General features: G+C 37.5%; 2 protein-coding genes across 4 annotated transcripts in view; one reads left to right on the top strand and one right to left on the bottom strand.

The window, feature by feature from the left end:
• The window catches only part of HHIP (hedgehog interacting protein), a 74,972-nt gene that overhangs the window by 27,243 nt on the left and 22,033 nt on the right, over positions 1 to 25,696 (bottom strand). The window lies entirely within an intron of this gene.
• The window catches only part of ANAPC10 (anaphase promoting complex subunit 10), a 143,848-nt gene that overhangs the window by 111,865 nt on the left and 6,287 nt on the right, over positions 1 to 25,696 (top strand). The window contains exon 6 of one of the 3 annotated variants that reach the window (XR_010027772.1): positions 24,336 to 24,453. The exons of 1 other annotated variant lie outside the window; for it this stretch is intronic. The gene's annotated coding sequence lies outside the window, so the exon portion shown is untranslated. Of the gene's footprint in view, positions 1 to 24,306; positions 24,454 to 25,696 lie in introns of all 3 variants that reach the window. One more of the 3 variants, XR_010027771.1, reaches the window with a different exon arrangement.

Below are 25,696 nucleotides of genomic sequence, written 5' to 3'. Positions count from 1 at the left end.
AACTCTAACCACACCCAAGATAAGCAATTATGAAATTTGAAATTATAACAGAGGATGAAGCTTTAAAATGTATTTGCACTTCAGAGTGATGGATGGGCCTGTCTTCCTGTTGAAAGTCATCCCACAAAGGGCCTAATTGGGAAAGTGCACAGCTTTAATTTATTTTAATTCAACATGATTGCTGTACTTCCTTTTTAATCACAACCACCAAAGAGAAACCTGAGTCAGAAATGGAGATGTAAATAGGTCAAGAGATTTCCATACAAACAGATTTGTACAATGAAATCTGGATCCTGCTAATTTAGAGGCAGACAAAATTTCCTAGTTTGTTTGCTAGAAAAATTTAGTTTCAGGGGGTTATCAGAGAGGTTAGTTTTGAAAGTCTAGTTAGAGCTGCCAAATCAGTTGCAGTCATCATGAATGAAGGGACTGCCAATCCAGCTCTTTCTCCTTTATGAGCCAAAAATAATTCTGCAGCTGAGTCTGAACTGATTGTAGATATTATTGTTTGAGTTTCTAAGAGCTTTGACCAAGTTGCTCTGATAAAGTCTGAAGCAAAGGCAGGCAAATCAGTTGCTTTGGGAACAGGAAGGCATATTTCAAAGATTCCTGAGGAATGATTCTGTCTGTTGTGCCCAGACAAAGACAGTCCTATTTCTTCTCCTGAGAGATGAGTTCAACTCATTTAAGGGCTCAGGAATGTCAGTGAGTCACACTAGGTCTGCCATGCAAGGTGAGTTATTGAAAGTATTAGTAAGAAAAGATCTTTTTGTTACTGAGCTGAAGATTTTATTTAGTGCTTGATGCCATGGCAGCCGTCTCAGTGTGAAAGCGAAGTTGTTGAAAGCGTAAACAGGTGAAAATTAAATTAAGAGCTTTTAATGAAGTACACATGAAGCAAGAATGTGAAAAATGAATGAAACACTGGACCTGCAAGGTAGTAACTATGGCAAGTTGCATTTGTAGGATCAGGCCTTGACTTTTATTTATTGCTGCCTTTCATGATTGTTAGAGAGCAGTGTATCACTTTATAGATTGTTTCTATTGCTTCTTGAAATGTCATACTGCTGTTTTTCGCAGTCAGATAGACACATTTGGTTCTAAAAAGTCTATTTACTCATGCAGTTAATAAAAACTTTGTGAATATCCCTCCAAGATACTGAAATCAGTGCAGCATCAAGACATTAGTTGGCTCATGTTCAACGAGAAATCCAGATGAGTTTTTCCATATTTAGTTTTCCTGCTTTTGGAAACCAATTCTTCATGTGTATTTTGAACTTTATCACTAACTGGCAGACCTGTTCTTCCCAACCAAATCCCTGCCACACTTCCCTAGCTTTTAAAATACCCTCTATGTGCCAGAAAGTATATAGTTTTCTGTAGTGTTGTCTCATATGCTGCGTGGTAAATGGAGAGATACCCAGCAAAATCCCTTTGGAGTAGTAATTTTAGTACTACCAAACCAAATAATTCTGTACAAAATCTCAGACTTTCTCTATAGAATATTCCTCTATTTTATTTTTTATCAATGGACTTTTGATGTGAAACCAGCACCCAGGCTTTACAGTCTTTCCTGTGTATACCATGTCAAATAGTTGTATCTTTTTCTTGGCAGCTTAAAAGGTTATTGACATCCTTTTCTTTGAAAGTTTCCCTTTAGATGGAACCAGCACCAACAAACTGTAGATGACAAATCAGCTTGTATGAGATTCTGCACTGCACTATTTGATGGAATAACCATTAATGTTTGTCAGTTGTATAAGGAAGGGCAAGAAGAATGAGACAAATCTTTGTATTCCATTGGGATGTCTGTTGAAGACAAAGAATGATGGTTGGCTGAAATGAGTATTAATTACTTAAACATACTGTGGACTGGGGCCAGTGTGAAATTTGTGTCGTAACTAAATCTGGCAGCTCCCACTTTCGATGTCTGCCTGTGCTGCTCTGTAGCTTGAAGGCTCCCCTCTCCTGTTGGTGGCTGTGACACCTTCTGCACCAATACTACACTTTTTTCCAAAACTGATTTCCTTAGGCCAGGGACCTCGGACCTTTAAACCCCAGTTTGGTCTAGTTTAAGACCAGAGCCATGAAAATAATTTAATCAGAATTCCATAAAGTCAGTACAAAGCCAAGTAAACATTAAAACAAAGTGTTTCTATATTTTTCATTTCTAAAGGGCTGTTTAGCTAGGTTATGTCAGTTCTGAAAGTATATTGCAGCAGTATGTGTTCCCAACTGAAGGATATTTTTGATACTTCTTTTTGCATTGTAATTTCTGCTATAATATATTTACACTTGTAAAAATGTAAACAAGTGCACAAAATTACCCACTTTGTATTCTGACCTAACACAAAGAGAAGTAACTTGCCTGTGAATACTGGATGTGAGGCATGTGAGTGCTGGATTTTTATAGAATGGAGCTATTTTCATGTAACCACTCCTTAGCTGGGCTCTGCTTCCAATTTCTGTGCTTTCAAATGTACTCTGGTATACCTCTGGTATTATAGACAGAAGTTTTATTATATTATTAAGATATTATACTTTTTCTGTAATTCATAAACATATGCTGCACTTATTTTTAAGACATGCTGCCATTTAATTATGTCAATATATGTGTTATTACATATAGTAAATACAGAGAAATACACAGGAATGCTTTAACTGGTATTTTAAATTATTTAATTTAAAATAGATCATATTGTAAGTATGACCCTTAATTACATATCCTTAGTAGTAATTAATGCTAGTAAGCAAAACCAGACGTGACCATTTATTTCCATTACTCTGTGTGGCTTAATAGTAAACAATGTAGGTAGCATATTCCAAGTTTTCCTTTAAAACTGATTTTGAAATGCACTCTTTATATGATACTTAGAATATAATGGTATTTATACTTAACAGTACTAATGTGATGGGTATATATAAATATATGGTATATAAAGGTATTTATACTTGACTTTTTTGTCTGAACAAACTCACTCTCATGTTGGAATGGAGTAACAACCTTTTTAAAAAGGGGTTGTGCTTAAATATGCAAATTCAACACCAAATATTTTAACTCTAATATCTTTATCTCTTTTTTTTCATCTATTCTTATAGCACAAGTGCTGGGTAAGTTGTTGAAGTAATATAATCACCTTTAATTTAGTTTATTTCCTACGTAATAAATAGCATAACCAATATGCCTTACCAAGTGTTTGATCTTAAGGAGTTTTATTTGTAAAAAAACATGGGTGAAGGGTAAAACCTCTTATCAGGCAGCACCATCTGAACTCTTGAGAACGAGATGCAGGAGGGCTGAAGATCAGTGTCAGGTATTCTTCTCAGTGGGAAGTGTTTGCTTAATTGCCATGTTTTGGAAATTTGGCCCCAGCACAGGACAGAAATGTGACTCCAGCAGGAGCAGAAGGCTGCCAAGGTCTGCTGCAGGGGTACACCCTGCCCTTCAAGCTGCACCACCTACTCTGAGCTCCAAGGGGGAATTGCCCCTGCCTGGTGGAAATCCAGCAAACACGCAGAAGTTGTCTGGGCTGCAGGAGCAGAGCTCTGTGAGACCTCTTGGGTGTTGAGGACTCCAGTGCTTTGCTATCTGTGGGGCCTGAGGCCTCTGGCAAGGGAAGGATTTGTAACATTAGACATTTACCTTAGGGGAAAATAATTACACTGATGTCATGGCTCGGTATGGGCTACACACTAGACCCTATCTCCAAAGCATTTCCTTTTTCCTCTTGTGTTGCAGAGCTTTGCTTTTTCCCTTGTTTATAAAGGGCTTTGCAGTTATCTAAGGATGTTTTAAAAAATATTTTCATTATTTTTTACTGATTTCAACAAATGCACTATTTTAATACTTGACTTTAAAATAACTTTAGGTACAGGAATGTGTTACAATTAAATTTATACATGAGAAATACTTAAAGGACTGTACTCTGGCTTGGAATTTAAGCACAAAACCTACTGAAGTTAGAGATGCTTTTTATTCAGTTAGGTGCAGGGAAGGATTTAGCTGAAAATGGCCAAAGTGCATCCATCACAAAGTTTTCTGTTCTGATGTTTGGCAGCACTAGAACTTAAAGCCTAATTCTTTTTTTCTTCTTACTTCTGTTGCAGCAAAGACAAAATTTTGACATGGGGGGGGATAATTTTTTTCTTTTCCTTACCTTCACAGTCCTTTGAAGATACCAGTCACTAAATGCAGGACCTTTCACTTCTAGTCCTAGTCCTCTGTACTTATTTTTTTAATTCCTCAACTCCAGATTTTGCTGTTCTGCTGGGCAAGTCTTTAGTTTAATCCAAATGACAATCCTCGTCCCCTGATAATACAATTCTTTCTTCCCGTCCTCCTAAAGAAAGTACACGAAACTTATAAATGCAGATGCCAGCCCAACACAAACCCACAGCTTGCCTCCTTCACACTCTTCTGGTGCAACAGGAATCCTGCTTTCCCAACTCTCCCAGTTATTGGTTGGGAGCAGCCGAAAGCCTTGAGACTGCCCAGAGCCAGCCAATAATTGAGAGGTTTTGGGCAGAGCGACACAGGGCTGCGAGTGTGCTTGCAAGGAGGTGGCCATGAGCCCATGTGAGGTCTGCATCTGGACTGAGAATCTTTATGTACTGCACTGCTTTAGGAGAATTGGAATAACAGAAGACAGTGGAAATCAGTCCCGGAAGAGGGAGATTCAAATAAAGACCAGATGATTATTGCATTCAGTAAAGCTGGCTCAGGAAGGTGTGAATTACACACTTTCCTGCACCACAGAGGCCTCTTGAGCTGTAAGCAGCATTCATCCTCTGGGAACACAGGTGGTGATTCCACCTCTGTCCCCAGCTGGATTTATTTTCAAGGAAGCTTTACATTCCACCAGCAACTCAGTGAGTGGTTCACCAGCGGAGGCCACTATGGGAAGGTAAAAAATAAGTATGCTCCTTCTCAGTTCCCTGGCATGCCTCCACTTTCTGCTCTTTTATTTATTTATTTGGCATATCTGCTCTCCTACACGTTTCCTCTTCAGCATTCTTCCACAGCAGACTGTCTTTCTCTGACAGGTTTTCTGCTGGATTGGTTTGAGGTCTATTGTGCTGCAGAATTGGCCTTCCAGGATAGCAGAGAAAGCTTCCTTCCAGTGAATGGGAATGCAGTAAGTGTTCAGAAATTTACTGACCATGAAAATCTTTCATTAATAGGCGAGAATAGACCTGATGACCTTTGTATTTTTTCCTCCTCCTTTCTGTTGCTCTGAAGCCTTACCCACCTTTCCACACCACTTCTGTGATAAAGGCAAATTTTACAACTCTCTTTCAGTGGGCAGTGCAATAAAATTGGCTCAGATGATGCCCCACAGAGAACAGACTATGTTCCATTAACATTCACAAATACATGACATGATGACAAGACACCAATAATTCTTTTCCCAATCACCAAAACTGGGGCTTTTCCCTTTCCAATCAAGAATGACTTTTTAAAACTTACACCCTATTTTGATGCTACCTGACTTTATTTTTCTGTAAATACACAAACAATACAAATAAATCTTCTTAGTGACTGGCTCTTCTACCAATGCTCTGATTTGACTATGATCCTTTCAGCCATCTGTTCTGGTTTTCTCATGCTCTCCTTCCCTCACTATGTATATAAAACTTATCTTTATTTTTCAGTAGCATGTTCAATACAATTTTCATTTTGTTTAAAATGCAGATTAATGGCAGAGAGTTGTCAAAATACTTTAAGAATTACAATTCAATACATAAGTTGCTTTTTCTATGGCATGACATTTCAGCCAGTCACTGCTGTCATTTTTGTCCTTCCTATGGATAAAAATATGCTATGGAAAAATAAAAATCCTACTACCATGCAAAGATCTTCTTCGGCTGCTAATTTTAATAAATGTCTACAAAAAAGTCTATAACACTTTAAATGAGCTCTAAGACTTTTCTGCTGAGAGAGGGGAAAAAAAGGATGTACAGTGACACAGAGCAAATTTGACAGTGCTTATGTAAAATGAACGAACCTACATCAAATTCTATACTCTGATAATCAAAAACAAATTCATGCTGTTTTACCGTGACCACTTTATATGGAAATTTAGGGATATAATTCAGAACAGAATTATCAGTAATTATCATACTCTCTGCATTAAATTAAAACCAGAAATGTTGATCTGTCTAATTGTAGGCATTAAAAATAACTAGTTTCAAATAAGAGGGATGCAAATGGGAATATGCCATGATGACATTACTCATACAAACAATTCCGCCTTTCTCTTTTGGCTCCCAGTGCTGAACTGTCACCTGTGAGAGCAGGTATTTGCTTTTTCTGCTTGCAAAAGGAACAGTACATTCACATGAGCTATGTACTTAAATATTGTGGAGCTGGGAGAGAACACAGAAAACCACAGCCAGCTTGAAGGAAAAAAGCTTTAGATTTCTACTTAGATTGGTCTCCATATCCTTACTCTTGTCTGCATGCTAGTGGATATTAAAACTTGCTCAGCAAGTGCCAGAAGTTGCTAGCAGTCTGTATCTTGCAAAAGAAATGGTTAAAAGAATTCTAAAAACCACCCCTTCAACAGGATACCTTTTGCCAGAGATTAATAAAGGGCTAGAGGAGCTTCATTCAGTCCACACCTTTTCTATTCTTTGCCAAGTATTACCATGATCATCAACATAACCTGGATTAAACTGTGGCCTTTATGAGCTCTGTCACTGTTTTGAGAGATGAGTGAGTTCCATGGCTTATCAAAATATTGCTCAATCTTTGCTGTAAATATGAAGGCAATCTTCTCCATTGAAGGTTATTTCTTAAGCAAATTTCTGGCTTTAGTCACTAAGGCTCTGAAGGTACTTAGGAAAGGCTTAAAAGTGATTTCTGCAAGATATTTCAAATCTCCTTTTCTTCTCATTGTAAGAAACTGGAAAATAGCATTATCTGAATGGATTTTAGGAGGGGAATGGGAGACAATCTGAAGGATAGAAGTTCAAGTAGCACAAAGAACACAGTAGAGAGACAGGAAGGATAAAAAAAGGTTTACTGCAATTTGTGCTTATATGATCTTGTCTGAGGTTCTCTCCTGCGGGCACAGACCCCACATAGAACGTGAGGCTTTGCCTGCAGGCCTGAAAGATGGGAACATGTCACTGTTTCTCAGTTGCCAAAAAATGTGTGTGCAAATCCTAGAGATAAAGCAAATGCTATTCTGCTCTCTAATATCCAAAGAACTTTTGGACTCTGAAATCTGGATGCATGGCAAGGCATATTTCAGCCTCTATTTGGCATCAGCATTCAGCATAGTTTTGATAATAACGTGTCATATCTTCAAAGCAAGTGCTGGTTGCATGTGTTGCTGGTTTACTCAGTAATTATTGAGCTAAACATAATAGGCAAAGTCAGACTTTGTATTTAGAAGCTCTGTCAATGTTCTTCAAGATTTTACCAGTAGACATACAGCAGCACTACTGGATGAAGGCTAGGCCACTCTTCTATGTCTTCTTATTCCAGTATTGAAATTGTTTATGCCTACATTCTTTGGCCATTCAGCTGTTCCAAAAAGTCTTGTCTTACTGGCACAAATGCAAAGAGAAAACCCATTTAGATGTCCAGTATCTGCTACTGAGTTTTAAGCTTCCACATGTGAGTGTGAGCATTGGAACTGTATTTGTTATCTAAAATCAAACTCCTTGAAATATAAGGACTGCACTTTTTGGAGTCCCGGTACAAATGCATCCAGAAATAATCCAAAAAAGGCTATGATTTCATTTTTTTCAACAAAAATCATGCACATGGATCATGTTTGTACCATTGTCAGAAACACATTTAAGCATTGAACCCTCACATTTCTGAGAAGGTACTGAATGGCACCTGGGAAGAAAAATGTGTTTGCATTCTCTGATACTGCCCAAGGATTTTTCTTCCCAGTTCTTTGCCAATCCCTTCAACCTCCCAGTGCCCCAGGATCTGAGCAGCCCAAGGGCAGAAAGATGAGTGAGCACATCCTCACACTGCTGCAGTTAAGCTTGGCTTTAAATACTGCCTTAACCAATCAAATTATTTTTGTTCTTTCAGTAAAATATATGTATTTTGCCAGCTACCTGAAAATCATGAGTAAATAAATCCAGAGATATCCAGATTTTTTCCACTGATGTTTTGCGGACATCAGAAGCTAAAATCATCAAAATAATCATTTTTTTGTGGATCTCTCATACAGGTCTTGTCTTTACCTCTCAACTAAAATAGTGAGAAAAAATATTAATATTTTGAAGAGAGACGTGAATATTTTCATGAAATGTGCCAAGTGGAAAAAGCAGGGCGGTGGAGGATATACGGTTTGCTCTCCATGACTAGGATCTGTATATAAGAGGAGAATGATGGCAATCCACAGCCGTGTTGACAATTCAGGCATACAGGAAATACCCTTGTAGGAAACTAATACCATCTGGGTTTGGCCCAAGATGTGTGAATGAGAAATATGTTTCTTGTTGAGAATGCAGAGATAGTTTTGGACATTGCAAAGAAGGAATGTGTTAAGCATGCTCAGTTATAAAAATGAAATAGGGTGAGGCTCTGCATGCATATGGAATAATTGGAGGAATATGTTTGTGTGTGTCAATAGCTGATGCAGACATACAACTTCAGAACTCATTTGCCCTAAGACAACCAGTAAATTACTATGAAAAATGTCTTCAGTACAAAAGGCTGGAAGCTCTCTCAGTAAAGACAGTGTTGGAAAATGCTGGTTTGTCCAAGCCCCCGCTTTCCCTCATGGAAAGGGAGGTTTGCTTGTCACACATGTTGTGTTTGGGGGGCAAAAACTGAAATAGTTCTGAAGTTCTCGGAACATCCAGTTCTAATACGTGTAAAAGTGGGAATTTTGATTATTTCAGTGAGTTGTTTTCAGTTTAGAAATTAGTTTTAGTTAAAAGAATGTCAACACTGAAATGAAATATTTCATTTGGCCCTTTCTGAGAACCTTTCAGTCCACACTTGGTGAGAGTATGTTTTCAAAATCTCAGAATATTCTCACTCCTCTCTATCCTGTTCTGGCATTAACTGTCTGAGATTTTAGTGTCTGTTCTTGGCATAGGAAGGCTCTCTGGTTTCTAACGAAGCCATTGCCAGCATTCTGAGGTTCCTAAGACTCGCTGCCTGCGGGATGGATTTTTGCCTCCTCCTTGACACCCTCATCTACTTGTGAAAGCCCCAGCAGTGCTGATTTTTCTGTTATTTGTGAGGATAATGAATGCCTTGCCTTGGATAGGAAAAAGTTCCAGACTCTCTTTTTGGAGTACATTTGCCTTCTGCTCCAGACTAGCCTTGAGTACTATCATCCTTCCTCTAAGTTCAGGCTCTAAATGCTCTTTTTGAAGAAAAATTATTGAGAAAATAAAAGGTTTGCTAAGCTTTCATGCCTGTCAGGATTCTGGATTAACCCTGTTCCAGGCTCAAAGACACTCATTTTACAAATTACCTGTTCGTTAATTGAGCAATGCTCATACGATGGCAGTAAAATGGCTCTTGTTTTGTCTTGGTCCTAATTTGGTTTTCAGCAGATTTTTAACAAATCTGATTTCTCACTCTTAAACACTTCTGGAGGTATGTATTTAACATGTATCAATTGTATTAGTGCTTATCCAGAAATCTGAATGCAAAAAAGGGAAAAAAGAATTTTCATTATTTTATTTTCAATTCTTTTTAGTAGGCATTGAACTTGCATAGCACCTGAGAGAGAACTTTAAACAGGATGACTGAAGTCAATTGAACCAAACGTTCCTAAGACACTGAAGGCACACCACGGGGTGTCTTTGATTGAGGGGCAACCTGTGCCAGTGTCTCTTCACCCTCACAGACAAGAATTCCTTCCTCATATCCAATCTAAACCTGCCCCCATCCTTTGCCAGGATGGACGCACAAAGCACTGCTTTCACTTGCATCTCCTGTGGAACATGCACATCTGCCTTGCACATCTGCCTTGCACATCTGCCTCTCAGGGGAGGATTTATGACTGTGCAGGGCTTGGATTTTCCAAGCTGTTTATGCTGATGTATTATGCACATATTCACTACATACACTTGCATCCAGCATTTAGACAAATTCAGTTTTCCTTGGCCTTGTAGGTTAAATTCTCATAGAATGTCATTGGTTTTGTAGCCCCAAAAGAGGAACATGAGTGGATATAAAGAGTGCACACATGCTTGATTTGCATATCTTAAGGCTTAAATAAATGGTCTTTGAATTATCTAAAAGGATTTTTTTAATGGTATAGAATAAACAAATGTTGTTATGCCTGCAACATTGAATTCCACTGTTGGGGAAAAAGGGTTTTGAAAACTGCACTTCACGAATGTGCCCTGTGTATTTTTAAAGAACTCATTAAATTATGGTTGTACTACGTATTTTAAATATTGACATTTCTGAGTGGGGTTTAATTTTTATTCTGCCAAGTGGTGTAAATTCCTGTTTTGGATTCTGAGGATTTCAGTGGAGGTGGAAAACCACTAATAATTTCTTCTTGTTCACGCAACTTATATTCCCTTGCATGTTTTAACTTGAGGCAGACCCTTTCTATTGATGCTGATAACACTACTGTGAGTGTAAACCAAACTCTTTTGGAGTTGGAAAGAGTAAAATTTCCTCTAAGTAATAGCATTGATCATTACCTTAATATAAAATTTTGTTTCATAAGGCCCTAATTCAACAAGTATTTAGACACATGCCCAAACTCCACTGATTTTTTTTCTACTGCAAAAAAGGATAACACGAGGCAGCCAATTCTCTCCACTTCAGTGTTTACTTGATTTTTGGTGTCAGTAAATGAGATCTGATACAATGTTGATGAGGCAGTTTATCAATCAAAAGTGCTTCTGATTGAGGAGGAAAAAAAAGTACTGGAAAAAAGTGGAGAATTTTCTCTTAATTAATCTTACCCTGAGATTTCATAAAGATTATTTTATGGTCTGTAGCTAACGTGGTGGTTATGCAGCTAAAGGCATTATCTTCACATCATTATAATGAAACATAACACTGGTATCCTTGACTTTATTAGCCAGGCTTCATTGGTATCTGACATTATATATTTCCTATTATAAATCTAAATAAGAACTTACACTGACCTGCATTAGACCAAACATTAAACAATTTACTAAGATTACAACTTTAAAAAAAAAAAAAAAAAAAGAAAGGAGTCTTTTAGACCACCAAGAAACAACCATAAATTTAAGGAAATATGAGGTTTCCACCATGTGACTTCCCCTGCAGAGTTATGCAACAGACTGCTGTTACTTAAAGGTCATACATAAAAAATTTATGGTACATTTTTTAAGAGATTTATGGTGTTTCTATTTATACAACTTATATGTCAACAATTTAAAGGTATAGTATACTAAAATAACAAATTAAACTCTAATCCCTTTGAATCCTTGATAAAATAGAATGCTTTAACGTTAAGTCTTATATAAAAGAGGTGTAATAAATGTATCTGTATTAACTGATGTGGTATGTGTGATGTAATGATTAGCTGTTTATTATCTATTACAGATCATTTGCTCATTTTTATCTTGAAAATCATTTGCAAATGGGGCTGGTTAGGGGAGCATTCCTTGGAGTATAGGCCCATTACATGGTGGTGTAGCTCTCTTTAGAATTGCTCTGCAAATCAGTCTCAGAACTGACTTTCCTTTTGTGCTCAGCTGAATGATGCCATTGATACAACCTACACCTCTTGTTTTGGGATATCTTTGAGCTCACATACACATCATTTATGTTGCTGGATTTTCTGGAAGTAAAACTCTGTAATGCTGTGTGATGGTACCAATCCTTAGTTATTTGCTGAACTTTCTTTGCTTTGCACTGGAATGAAATAAGAGCGGTTAGATACTCACTCAGCATTGCTAAGGCAAGAGGGTGGAAAAGACTGAGAGGGGGCAATTTCTTAAAGCCTTTACCAGTGGGACTTCAACTCAGCCATGGGAGTCACATTGTGAAGCTTGCCTTGGCACACCTAATTTAAATATATCCATGTGGGAGCTGCGACTGACAATGCATCGCTTTATGCCAGAAGTCAGAGCCAAATATCCAGATCTGGCAGGGATTATTGATGCTAAATTCATCCTTGAATTTTGCATATTAAATTAATTCATGAATATGATGGCTCCATTGGGGCACAGCATTTAAACTACCCTGGAGTGTGTAAGCACTGTGATACCATAAATATTAATTTCTCATGAAATCAAATCTTCACAGATAAACAAAGGTCCTAATATGTATAACATCTATGAACATGCTGAACCATAAACACATTTATAAGACCATTGCCTTTGAGGTCAACCATAAACACAGTGCTGAATGGGGCAAGAGCATTTGGAGAAAGATACTAATATGGTCATGGAGATTTGTGGTGTTGTGGCCTAATCTTGTCCTCAGGAAAGAGCCCAGGAATGCAGTTTGGTGGTACTAAGTTCCTAAAAATAGGGAGGGGAATTCTCCACAATTCTCCTGTGCCACCCACCAGGTTTTAGTTGTGGAGTCCCTGCTGACTTGAATCATCGTATCTCATCCCTTGATGACTCTCCCAGTATTCCTGTAGGGATGCCCTTTGTCTGGGCTCAAAGAATGTTCCTTGCCTTGCTGTGGGAGATGCTGTTTTATTGGTGTCCTTGGCTGCTGCTGTCTCCAGCTCTGAAGATAACATAGTGCCTGAGCAGCCCTGCAGAGCTGGAGCTGATCCTGTAAGAGGTCCTCAGCAAAATGACCCAGCAGACCTTTGCAAAAAGTGCTTATGCAACGCTGCATCACCGGGGTTCTTGCTGTAAAATACAGCTCTACGGGTTCTGTGGATTTTGGAGGTTTCCAAAGTTGTGGCACCCTGTGATTTGTCTTTGCTGACTGCAGGAACATATCGCTTTTCCTAAGCTGGTCATCGCCCCTTCATCAGCATAATTCATTCCCAGGGTAAGAAGCTGTTGTAAAGAAATTAGCCACGAGTCTTCCAGCAGAGTTTATAGGTTCGTAGGCCAACCCAAGCGGCAATTAATTTAAAAGAAGATGTGATCACTTCCTATCTTTTATGAGCATTAAATAATATATTTTTTCTTTTTGACAAAAAATATTTGACATGTCAAAGGAGTAGAATGAGAGCTGATAGTATCTATGGTATTTTAAAATATTAATATCTTTTATAAAGAAGAAAATCACAAAGTGTTAGAAAAGAATAACAGATACGGCATTTTAAAAGCTGTTTTTCTTTATAACTCTAAGTGTAGAGTTTCAGAGAGAAAACACTAATAAAAATTAGTCAGTCATCATTATGATGTCATTCTCATAATTTCCCTTGAAGTAAACTAGCAAGTACAAATAATATTTGTAATGTCTGACATCATCTATGTAGCTTTCCATATGCTCAGACTTTAGGTTAAATTTAGTGATGTTTCCCATTTGTTAGAGAGAACACCTTCTGGGTGGAATGGATTTCATTAAGAAAATCTCTCTGAAGTTAAGCCATCTTTGTAACTTGTTTGAAACAAAACAAAACCAAACCCCAAACAGTCCAGGAATGATAGGAGTACAGCAGTAGCAATTTGTCAAAAATGTGATTGTCTGTAAGAACCAACGTTTTAGTCCGGAGTCTTAGGGCTCACATGAAGAAAGGAAACATGCTCTTTGGTGTGGCTCTCTCCTAAAAGAAATAACCATCATCATAATTGTTTTATGTAGGAAACAATTTCCGTTTCCATGTGACAAATGCACATTTATCACAGTTGGTCTGCAAAGGCTTCTTGGAATCAAACATAAAAAAAGTTTTAGGGGAGTCATGGACTCATTTTTTCAGCATGACTGGCTCATCAGCATCCTTGTCCTTAGACAAATATCTGCCAGTTGAGTTAATTTGTAATGGAATTATCAACTGGGATTATATCTTTCAAGTCATATTTCAAAGATATGCAGTACACAATGATGTGGACCCATTTAATCCAAAGACCCCTGACAGCTTTTTCAAAAGTCCATTGCATTACTTAATATAAACTTAAAATTTAAGTAAATATTATTCATTATTCCTGATTTTGTTGTTGTCGTTGGAAGACTTGGGCATCTGTTTTAAATGATGTCATTATTTACACTTTTGCATTTGAATGGACATTAGCTAAATGTGACAGTTATTCAAATTCAAAGTAGAAAAAATTACTAGAGTTGTCAGAATATTGTAATACACTGATATATTATTCCTTCATTAATGCCAACATTTTCTATTACTCTCCCTTCCCCCTCAAAAAGGAATAGGAAATTCACACATTTGCAATCTATACTTACGTACTGAATGGAACAATTCCTGAAAGAAAAATAGCTAACATAAACATAATTTCTTCTTTAGAAATATGAGGTATGCAATAATTAGTAGAGCCTCACGAAAGCTATAGAAACCATATTCCCTTCGGAGAAAAAGAACAGTAACTTCTGAAAAAATGGCAGGCTATACAGAGTTTGCTATATCTGAGGAATAAAAATGTAACTGCTTAAACATATTTAAAAGTGGTAAATTCACTTCCTTTACAAATTCATAAACTCAGAAATATTTCCTTGCAATTGTTCTTGGAACTGATAGAGGAAAATCTCCCAGGGACACACCAAATGTAATAAGTGTAATATGAAAATTGCCCTTTCTGCTCTAAGATTGAAAGAGAGCAGATATTCTCCAGAACACCAGCAGGTTCCCCTGCTCCCTGCCCAGATGGGCTCTTCCCACAGCCTCCCTGCATGAGGGACTTATGAGCCTCCTCAGAGCTGACTGTACGGAAGGAATGTGGGCTCAAACATTTGCAGGCATGCCACAGAACCTCAGCAATCCAGTCTCTTGTTAATTACAACTAATATTTCATTATGTTGTGGAATTTTCAGCTACATAGCTGTGTGCACACATCTTAGTATGTCGTGTAGCCAGCGCTTGCAATTAAATTAGAAGCTCTGCGAGTATAAGAGGTGTATTGAAAGCTGAAATTAGTAGAATAAAGCACTGCAAGCAGGTTTTCAGCTTTTTAATTTGAAACCTTCAGACTTCTTGATTGCAGGAAGAAGTCTGAGAACACAAATCAAACTAAAAAGTAAGGAGGCAGTGAATTTCCACTCCCCCTGTTTTCAAATGAACTCTTTAGGCACATGGCTTTTAAGCCAATTTCATGATTTTGGAGTCTGCCTCGTGTGTGTGAATGGACAGGACTGAAGGTACTTTACATGGCTTATTTAAAAATAACATCCTAACCCAAGCTATAAATCACAATAAGTATTTAATGCCTTACGTATATAATAAATATTCAAGTCTAAGTATCTGGTTACAGCAGTGATTAAGAGTTCTGAAAATCAACCCCTTAAAGGACAGTCTTCAGTGGAAGTAGTGTGAGTGGTGAGGCTTCTTTCACGCCCTTCTGTGCACATCTGCAGTTCACAGCCATTAAGTCAGCAACATCACAGCATCTGTTACTTCTGAACTAGATGAACATCCATGCTTTTGGCAAATTTCATTTGAATACTGCTGTTTGAGGAATTAAAGTAATTCTTAAGACAGAGAGGAGCCAGCCTGATATGAAGTTCTAAACTTTACAGTGTTTAAAGCAGCTTGATGGGTTTTATGGTGGGAAGAGAGAGTGGAGGATAAGAAAGATATCTTGGGGAGGCTATCTCTGGATTCTAGTTTTTAAACAGAAACCTTGGATCTTCGTTGTGCTGGGGAAGAACTACCTCTGACTGGACAGCCCAGTCAGAAGGAATGAATCAGAGCTACAGATAGAGATCCCTGCAGACTTTTTCTTTTCCAAATCCCATTACATTTGCAACAATGCAGGCAGGGAACTGACTGGCTGGGGACAGCTCTGCTGAAAGGGAGTGTGGGGTCTCGGCAGACAGAGAATTGAACGTGAGCCAGCAGAGAGCCCTGGCAGCAGAGAAAACCAGCAGCAGGCTGGGCTGCTTAACAAGCACAGACAGCAGAGAAACCACTCATCCTCCCTTCCCCTGCACTCAGGAGGCTGCAGAGGGGACACTACACCTGTAGCTCTGAGTTCTGCAGCCCCTCAGGACCAGAGTGGTGTCACCACACCACAGTGTGAAGGGGGCTGGGGACTGGAGCATTTGTCCTCTGCAGAGAGGCCACCAGAGTGGCCTCTCCCTCCCCTGTTCAGCCCAGGGAATAGAAGGCTTTGGGACCTTGTTCTGCAAGTGGGGCAGTTGGGTGTGACAATGACATTAGAGAATGACATCCCCAATGTAATTGTCCTTGGCAAGACTCTGTGACTCTAATGTTAGTGTAGGGTTTTTGGCAAAACATTTCTGTGGCAGGTACTGTCGGAAAACCATAATCAATATAAAAAAAAAAAAAACAAACAAAACAGTTCAGGCACCTAATCTAAAGATTTAACCTATCAAGCTACTTTTATGTTGTTACGGATTTTTTCTCCTTTTCTTTTTCTGTTTTTACTAGAATTTCTAGTCTTTACCTGAGAAGGATTCCAAACAACCTTTGTAAGGATTAGGAGAGGAATTCTGCACTTGATTAATGACAGGGACTACAATCTTCAATTTGGTTATCCTGGATAATGTCCTTCATCTATATAGAGCAATGTGTCCCTTTAACCAAACGATATTTAATTTCATGCAGTAGCACAGCAGGTCTCTGTGAGCAAGGACCATTGACTTTATATGTGCCTTTCAAGCTGCCTCTCTGAATTTAATTGTATTATTGTACATTGTGTCCAATATTTTGTAATTTTATAAGCTTCCCCAGAAGCATATCTTGACAATTCCTAGTTTGTGTTGGAAATGTTTTCTAATGCATCCAGCCCTGATACAAACCAGCCTGTACATGTGAGTCTGGCAGCCTAAATGAGTTATCAAGTCACCAAGCTTTGCAGCATACCTCAAGTTTCACATAGAAACTAATTTTGAGCTGCTTGGTTCTGCCCCACACAGAAGACAAACACTAGCACTATGTTATTCCTGGACAAGGAATCTGAAGCAAAGATTAAAGGTGATTGTTCTACAGGCTACCACACCTGCAGACATAGGACCTACCTGCACCCAGTTTTATTGACAGGAGGCCCAGTTCCCTACCAGAAAAGCTCCATGGCTGCTGTGTTTTTTGTAAGCAATTGGATAATAAATTATAGCAGCAGAAAAGCTACAGGCAAATACTTCATTAATTGGTGCTGAATCGAAACCATCAAAGCAGCAGCATGTAACAGACAAGTGATTATGCTGCTCAAATGTCATTCATTTCAAGTGTGACAATTCAATTTGTTAAACATTTTAATCAAAGAAAAAACAGAATAAAAAGGCAATATTGCCTTCTCTGAAATGTATCACTTCACCTATTTCTGGTAGATCTTGTTTTTTCCAAATTAAATATATTTTTAGATGCCATCAAAACCCTTTTCAATATTATTTTGTTCAACTGTATCTTGCTGTACTGCTGAGGATGCTGCTGAGTTAAATAGTGACAGTGTCCATTACCCAAATACCTCTTTTAGGTACTGCTCAATAACTGCTTTTTATAGTTTTTTATAGTTTTATAGTATAGATTTTTGGAGTTGTCACTGACACTTATATTTTTTCCAGGATAGAACAGAATAAGGTCAGAGAGCTCTTTGTGTGTTGAAAGATTCTTTATGTTATATTGAATTACTGTGCCATTTCATTACTTATATTTAAAAAAATTTCTCTAGACTTCCTTCCAACACACTCAATCTTGTATCACCAGCAAATTCAGACAGTTATGAATTTTTCAAAGTAACAGCTGATTTTCTGGAAGCAATACAAGATTACACATTTAAAAATTATTTTAAAGATATGGATTATTTATTTCTTCTATTTGTTTTTCACTCCTAATTTAGAAGTGTACTGGAGATATGTCCAGAGGCATTGGCATGGTGCAGTTCTTGCCTGAGTGCAGTCAGAACCATAACAGCTCATGTTTTTATTGCTAGAGCAGCAATCCCTCATACCACTTTCTTCAGAAACACCAAATAAAACCTTCTAGAGATATAAATTACTTTCTCTTCATTATCTTACAGATTCTTTGACAGCATTCCATTTGTGGCAAGAAATCAACATTTAAACAAGATGCTTTTTTGGGCCTAATTTCACAATTCTCCTAATTTTTCATCTAGGATTTTTTGTTCTCCCTGCTCTGTTATTTGCAGAATGACCTTCAGAGCCCTTTAAAAGCCAGACTCAAAGATGAATTTTGTAAAAACAAATAGCATAGCTTCATTACCTTAACCACTCTAATGTTCAGTTGCTTTCGAGTACTTATTTTCAGGGTAATTTATGCTGGTGCTTTCCATGATTTCTATTCTACCTCTTTTTTTCCCCCCCTTCTCATCCTACAGGTGGAGAAGCAGCAGATGTCAAACACCAACTATAGGATATTATTTTCTCAGTTTCTCTTATGGAAAGAAATAAAGTTGTATCTTTTCCTTTTATACTCCATTGGTCCACCTAACCAGCCTCTGCCAAAGATCATCACTTAGCTTGAGGAAGTTCTTCTATTGTGATATCTTTTAAAATTCTCTGTATTTTTCCCTATTTGTCCTTTAAATTTCCTCTCAAACCTCAGAATGTTGTTCTACCATGAATATTTATGGGAAACTCCTACTTACTCTGTCAGTGAAACAATGGCAGGATATAACCCTTACTCTGGTGTTCTGAATTTATATTCTGCTCTATTAGTGCCACTTGAGTTGGATTTCCATTTTATTATAGGATTATTATTTTTTGGGGGCCTGAACATTCCCTTGTACCTTGTGATATTTCTCACCTTCTTGATTCCTGATTGTTCCAGTATATACATATTTTCCCTGAATCTAATAAGTTACTTTTAAAGAACCTCCATGCTGCTTCTATGGATTTTAATTTCCTAACTTTCCCCTTCAGGCTATTTCTAACTTCCTCAATATAAAAATCTTCCTTTTTTGAAAAGTACTTTAATATTATTACCTTATGGTAGGTTCCCACGGGAGGATGTTGAGCTTAATTACATTATGGTCGCTTTTATTTAGTAGCTCAACCACGTTAACTTCCTGAATCAACTCATATATTTTGCTCAAGATCTGCATCAAGACTAGATTTGCCCTCTCAGTATTCCATAGAAATTGTGATACCTTACAACCGAAAGCCCATGATGATGTTCAGTAATGTATCTCAAGCAATCAGTTGTTGTTGTGCTAAGATTCAGCTGAAAACAATGTTTAGTAGTAAACTATATGGTAGTTCTGAAAAGCACATTGAAATATGGTTTGTCTTTGAACTAGATCCACTGCTTCTCTGAACTTATAAACATGACTTTGAAAGAATGTACACTGTTTTCCTGATTAGAAGTCCCGTCTCTTTTTTTTTTCCATTACTCATTTATTTCAACCCCAGTTTTAAAATCTATCTCATTAGAAAAGCATTCTTAATAACAGAAGTTGAAACAAATATAGACATGTGTATCCTCGTTCAACACAGAGCTGTTACTATTACATGTTATGAGAACACAATATTTGGTACTAGACACAATTTCTTTATTATTTTAAATCCCAAACTGATTATCTTAAATTGAACTTTTTTAAAATTTTCCAAGAAAGGTTTGCTTCATTAATGTTATAATTTGTGGTTCACATTTTGAAAGAAAGATAAAAATAATTTCTAAAATAGTGTGTCTTTCTGACATAAACACAGCTAACTTACATTTTTGCAGTTTCCAGGATTGTTTCACTTGTACAAAGCAGTAAAAGTATCCTGCTCTTTCCATTTTTCTCGTACTATAAGAACCAAGAAAGCAGGAATTTGTTTAGCTCATTGGCTCCATTTATCCTGAGCCAAGACCATGATCTTGGAAACCCTGTAACTTGGCTGAATACAGTACAAAGTTCTTTGCAAAAAGCCAGTGCAATTAGAACAACACAGTGTATGTTCAGTCTCAAAATTAAGACGATAAAGTTTCAAACAGTTAGAACTGAAACAAAGTATCATGGACCCAGACCTTTAATCAGTTGAACACAAATCCTAATTCCACTAGTTTTTGATCAAATGAAGAATTGTGTGCTTGAGGACAGCATTAAGAAAACACTATTCTACCTTCTTGTAAATGGGCAGAATTCACACAGAAAACAAGGAAACATAATGGAAGAAGTGCAAGTTTTGTGCAGTCCAGCCCTGGGAGCTCCTCTGAATGCTCCAGACAGAGTGACACTATAGCACAGCAATAGCCTCTGCACTTTCTGCTTTATCACTGCTTACTGTTCAGTGGCCATCACATTTGCTAACCAAGTCAGCACATTGCTGACACTGTTTTAAAACCCAGTGCTTCAGTTCTGAAGCTCCTTTTTTTTTTCCAAAAACCTCCCCTTTGCTGCATATTTAGAATATCTAACACATGCATAAGACATTCTCTTCACTTTTATGAAATCATCTGTAATTTCTACCTTGATGAACTACAACTTAAGGAAATCAAGTAAATAAAATTCAGTACCAAGCATTGTAGCTCGTGATGTTTCAATTCACCTAAATTATTCATGGGTTGTTGAAGGTACATTTTTGTTTTATTGAATAAAGGAATTATCAGGCCCTATTAGAAATAATTTTAGTTCTGCTCAGATTGAAAGTAATTTTCTTTCATGCATTTTGTTTGCAATTTTTTTTGACCATTGATATAAAGTGATTTCAGAAGTTACTAGGTTAGTAAGGAGCAAATTAAGTTCACTTCCCTTTGTCATTTGCTACCTTTTTTTCCATGGGATACTTACTTCTAGAAATATTGTTGAAATATTTATGCAGATGGTAAAATAAAATATATACACATTGATGAAATGTATATGCATTTTATACAAAACAGAGAATTATATGGATTGTATAGAACCATGTTCCTTTTGGTTTTTTATTTATACCATAAAAGTTTAACAAACTCATTTAAAAGCAAAAATTTTTAATAGACAATATAATTTGTAGGGAGAATGTATCTCTACAAGAAGTGTTAAATGTTGCAAGTTACAAAATGCTGACTCACTAAACTACAGAAAAACCAGAGTTTTCAATGCTTCTGCTTCAAGGATGACATTACTTTTGAATTAAGTAATCCATTAAACATTTCTTTACCAAACATTTGTAAATAAAGGGTTTGGTCCAATTGTACCTGGAGTCCTCCCAGCCCCACGGGCCTTTGGAGAAACATGGATCCTGTCTCTGAAATAGTTTTGGTTTTTCCCACTTAGAGAGAACTAGGAGAGGGGTAAAACCCCAGAGGGGCTGGTTTCTGTGAGGCAGTTCCCTAATATTTCCTACTTTTGGATTTGTCTGCTGCTTCAGACTTTGGATATGATGTTTGGAACCACCCTGGGTTTGGCAGGGCTGTGATCTCTAAGACACTGTAGGGGCAACCTGGAGAGATCTCCTAGATGGCTTGTTAAGGTTTATTTGATCTCCTGGTTTATTTACCCAGGTGCACACCTGCTTGTTACATGAGAGCACTGTGACTTCTTGCTCCTTCCCTCAAATAGTCACTGGAGCAATCCTGTCCTGATAATATTGTCCTGCCATATCTTGGAAGGCCATTATGGGGAAGGAAAACAGCAGCAATGGAAGTTCCACATTCCCTCTCTTCTGATCTGAGATCCTTTTGATTTGATGAGATCTTTGAAGTGCTCAGGGTTTTAACAGCCCTAAACATGGTGTGCTACTTGATAAAGAGAGTCAATAGTGCTTGGGCACGTCTTCAACCAGGCCTCTGTGAGGTGCACGATACCATTTTACATTCATTACTAACAATTAAGCATCCAGTTTGTTATGGTATCCATTTTCTTTAAGGAAGAACTCAAGTAAGTACTTTTCTTATGTGGTTTGATATTAAATAAACCTCTTCTCAAACACCACAGCTCACTCAGATCCATTTATCTGCTACCACTGGTGTGTTGTCTCTGGGCTATTACAGTGATTGAGAATCCAGCTGAAGGAGATTCACCAAATTTTTAAGAATGCCAAAAATATAAAAGTTTTTGGATGATTTAGTCCTTCTTTTATTCCTTTTCAAGGCATTCAGTTAGCATAAAAATAATGATTATTACATAAATTAAAGTTGTTGCAATTCAGCTGTAGGGATTGCAGTCCAAAGCCAGTGAAGATAGATCAAGGTTTTAAAAAGTATCTGCTGTAAATTAAAAACAAATGGTTGAAAGTATTTTGCAGACCTCTCTCCCACAGATTGTATATTCCATTTTCCAAATTAAATCTAAGAGAGAATATTACTTTATTGAGATTTATGGAATAATTTCTTTAAAAATTCCAGCAATATGAGAATGTAGGCAGACACTGACAATGAAGAAAAATAAGTGTCAGCTACTAAGTGGTTTCATCTTTTGGAGCTTTTTATGTTTTTGGTAATGGGAAAAATTAGTTCTGACTGCTTTTAAAAGCTAAAATTATATATAAACCATTAATTAGGGGCAGATCATTTGTCCAACTTTTACTGCAGAGGGGATAAAATGGGTGGAAAACATGATAATATACCAGTGCTCCTTGGAGGAAGTGTTCCTCCCTCAGCCCAACTTGCTGATCCTGTCTAAGGAATAAGACTTAAGAACTTGTGAGAAAATGTGTGTAAGAGGATATAAAAGAAAATTGTTCTGTGGCATCTGGGGGAAATATATATAGGAATAGCAGTTGGGCTGTATTAACTATGAAAATAAACGTGTTACTCAATTTTTCACCTCTTTTAAGACAAACACAGGACCCTTTTTCCATGTAGCACAGTACAAGGGATGTAACAAAAGGAAATCCTAGCTCTGGTGGACAGGAAAGCACAGAGAAGAAGCCCCAAGGACACAGACTGGTTTTGAGAGCTCTGGGGTGTCATGGATTCCCTGAAGGATTCTTAGGACCTCATTACAGTTTTTGGGGTGTCCAAGAGCTTAAAGGGATGATGAATCCTGGAGCCTAAGTGTACTGTTAAACCTCCTCCCAATAAAGAAAAAACATGTGGTTGAAACTGTGTTGGCTAAAAACCATGGAATTTTCTGCGTAACTTTATTCCTTCTTTGCCATTTTGTGTTGGCTATCATGATCTGCCTGTTATATTTCAGCAAAAGCAATAATTTCCTTTTAATTAGATAATTGCCATGTTATTCATTGGTTTTGATCACTTCTAAATTCAGCTTTTGGTTTTAACAAATGTAGTTTCAGAAGATGATGGATTTTTACATTTTTTAAACCGCTAAGTGTTCAAAAAGGATTTGTACACATAACAAAATTAGAGTAGGGATTATCTAGCACTGTGTGTGGGATACAGCTATACTCTATACAGAGCATGGAAAAGAAACTGGCATTCTCAATTGCACTGCACACATCTCAGTAATAACAGGGTATGAGGCATACAATTTCATGGAACACCCACAATGAAAATTATTCTTTCCAAACAGAGAATTGTTTTGGAATAAGTTAGGTTAATTGGCACCATGGGATTCCTCTCAAGGAAACACAGAACATTAAAATCTACACATGTGCATGTAAAATGATAAAGTATTATCTTCTTTCCCCTCTCAGCTCCTCAAATCTGAGACACGCTACCCAAAATCAACAGACACAATTATGTTTTGTTGATTCAAATTTCCTCAGAATAAACTGGCAATTCTTCATCTGGTCAGCTTACAACCTGAGAGCCACTGCACTGTTCCACACTTTCTAGCTCCAGTATGGTTATCTAGTGCAGGCTCTCACACAAAAATAGAGGTCTCTAAGAGCTTTTGGCACATGCTTTTTAGATGGTAAAAAACTTCACTTTTAACAAAGCTATATGGTGCTAAGATACAACCTCTTTCAAAGGCCTGTTGTGTCCCTATTAGGATTAGAACCAAAATCTGCAAATGGTTAATGAGAAATCCAGGCACATTTCACTGTCATTATACAATCTTTGGTTAAAATGCAGTATTTTACAGATTCTGAACAAAGTTAAAGCATATTAAATCCTCACAATAGCAATGTTGCCCTCTTGAAAATTACAAAGAACTTATCACTCATTAAGGAAAAAAAATCTTCCTCTTCATGAAGAAGGCTGAATTCTCATGCAGAATATTGTGTCTGTTTTGTTACTGTTTAGGTCACTATAAACAATGATATTATTTGTGGTTTCTCTTTAAAAGGTCCTGATTTTTTCACATTTGGCCATTTTCAGACCTTAACTATTATTTCTTTCCGAGTTTTCTGCTCAAATTATGTGAAGACATTTAAAAGCAATTAATTGTGGTGCCTAGTGGGCAGCTCACAGGTGAGGTGTGGCCTCAAAAGTTATGTCTGTTGTGCCACAGGTCTGACTGCTGTTCTTCTGACCTCTCAGATGAGAAATCCTCATGTCCTGGGACCTGACATCACTTCAACTGCAAGTCCTGCTGAAAAATAGTCTACATCACTTCCCTGTCATCACTTCCCTCTGCAGTCTCCAGGAGAAATCCAAGGTCTGTCATTTTTGCAACAACACAGGCAATGTAGTGTTTCAGTTTCTCACCAAAGACATGCTGGAATCTCCCTTTTCATACACTGAAAGAGGAGTTCCAAGACAACAAAAAATACCCCACAGGTATCACTGCTGTATGTCAATAATTTCTTTCACCTTGCCCCCCTTCCTGGGCATATGCGCATGCCTTACATGGATTTACCATTTCATTACTCTTAGAAGTACAGGAGCAGGACAGCAAATAGAGTTTGCACTCAGCACTGGTGCAGTTAATTGTAGAATGGAATGAAAATGAAATCTTGGTTTGTTCCTCATAGAATATATGTCATACTTAATGTTCTGTGCCTCAACATTGTTATTTTAAAGGACTATCCCCATTCTTCATATAGAGCTGAGAGCTTGGTCTGGTAGGACAATGAGAATTTACTATCTGAGTTTTCACAATCTGTTTCTGAATAACTCTGAAGAATTGCAGGCTCATTGGGTTGAAGAAAAAAGAAATTTATATAGGACCTCTCAGTTGTCCTTCCAGTGTCCAGAGAGAAATACAACCTTCCACTGCTCCCCTTTCTCTCCATACATCAAAATAATCCCTTTCAGGACTAACTAGTCATGAATTTAGTAGCCACTGTAAGTTTAGCTTTCAAGGGAGCAGAGAGCAAATAACCTTTGTGGAGAGTACAAGCTAGTGCTTAGTGGAGGAGAGCACAGCTTGTTGTGATGTCAGGGCATAAAGTTCAAGAAAGGTCCATTGATTTCAGCCTCATCCATGTAAGTGTTCAGAGGGAAATAAATTGAAATTACTGGACTTGGATGGAAGGATTAGCATGAATTATGTGAATTATTCTGTCAATAACATAAATCCTGTGGATATCAATGGACAGTGCATGTGTTAACTTAGATCTGTCTGTGCATCAGCAAGATGCAAGAACAAATGTACACATCCAGTCAAGAGGAATATGTGAGAAGTTTTATCAGTGACAGAACTGAGCAATTCAGCAAATAACACATCTGATTCCCACATCAAGTTTTAAATAGATTTTATCCCTGGCTTACTGTAGATTTTGTAGCCACTCCTCACTGCAAAGACAGCACAACCTCTTATAAGCTTCCTGAAGCAGGCTCTTCCAGTGCTGGAGGTAGTGGCAATTTAACGAAAAAATTATTTGATTATATGTTGAATGACCTGAGTAATACATATTCATGTGATTAAATGTCACAGAATCATGGAATCATTAACTTTG

The sequence above is a fragment of the Melospiza melodia genome, chromosome 5 (assembly GCF_035770615.1).
Source record: "Melospiza melodia melodia isolate bMelMel2 chromosome 5, bMelMel2.pri, whole genome shotgun sequence".
Classification (NCBI taxonomy): Eukaryota; Metazoa; Chordata; class Aves; order Passeriformes; family Passerellidae; genus Melospiza; species Melospiza melodia.
The sequence above is the reverse complement of the archived record's forward strand: the minus strand, read 5'-3'. Positions and strand labels throughout refer to the sequence as shown.